The sequence below is a fragment of the Fistularia commersonii genome, chromosome 2, assembly GCF_037954325.1.
Source record: "Fistularia commersonii isolate RoL2024-O1a breed Wild chromosome 2, RoL_Fcom_v1.0, whole genome shotgun sequence".
In the NCBI taxonomy this organism is placed as follows: domain Eukaryota; kingdom Metazoa; phylum Chordata; class Actinopteri; order Syngnathiformes; family Fistulariidae; genus Fistularia; species Fistularia commersonii.
Window position 1 is genome coordinate 21,857,679 of NC_141285.1, and position 1,068 is coordinate 21,858,746.

Genomic DNA, 1,068 nt, shown 5'->3' on the forward strand with positions numbered 1-1,068 from the left:
CCGCGAGTGCTGCTTCCCCCTTTTGTTTACGCTCCGCCGTGAATGCAGAAATTAAGTAAACGCGCCATTAAATGGGCTAATCACGATGGGACTCCTCCTCTGCCCCGGTCTCCCATTGTGGCCCCGCTGAAAAGACCTTTTCTTCCCCCGGACGAGAACCCCCCCACGCCCCCCCACAACCCCGTGAAAAAGGGGGCTTTCTCTCCTGCAGCCTCTTTCCTAAATCTAAATCCCCGAGCAATTATGTTGCAGGACCGGAGCGGGTTTGCTGCAGGACACTGTTGCAGGACGAGTTTTTTTGGGGTGAATTATCCACACCCACACACACACCTCCACCCGTGTAAAAAAAAGAAAAAAAAGAAAAATGGCGTCTTCGTTCTGCAAGCACGGACAGAAGGGATCGGGACGGTTGCACGAAAAAAGTAATCGTTATCATGCTGTGTGTATGTATGTGTGTGTGCGTGTGCGTGTGAATATCACATGGCAAACCCCCCTCCACACACACACACACACACACACACACACACACATAGACACATCCACCAGAGTTTTCTGAATGAGAGACGTGAACAACAAGTGTGTCACTTTTGTCGTGAACCGGAACTTTTGTGTGTGTGTGTGTGGTTTTCCACCCACCGTGTCACCGGTATCTGTGGGGTTTCGGTGCACGGCGTTCATGCGTGTGCGTGCGAAGAGGCGGGAACGGGGAGCGCGCCATTCGATCGATCCGAGAGGTTGTTGTTGTCTTTTTACGCGCAGCGTTTTTTTTTTTATTGGGGGAGGTGATATAACCCGCTGTCTCCACGCGTGTCGTGACTTGATCGGCCGACACGTCTCCGAATCGGCCTTCGTTTAGAATAATTTATCTTATTTAAAGTATCTTTCATACTGGTAGAATTTGTTTGGGCGTTTTTGTCCTTTACGCACGATCCAACATCCTTTACGCACGGAAATCTCACGCGTGTGCTTGTGTGTCCGTGACAGAGGCCACGACGCGGGCGAAACACGCCCGAGACAACCCCCCCTGCTCCTTTCCCCCAAGCTTACCCACAAAAAAAACAAACTTTT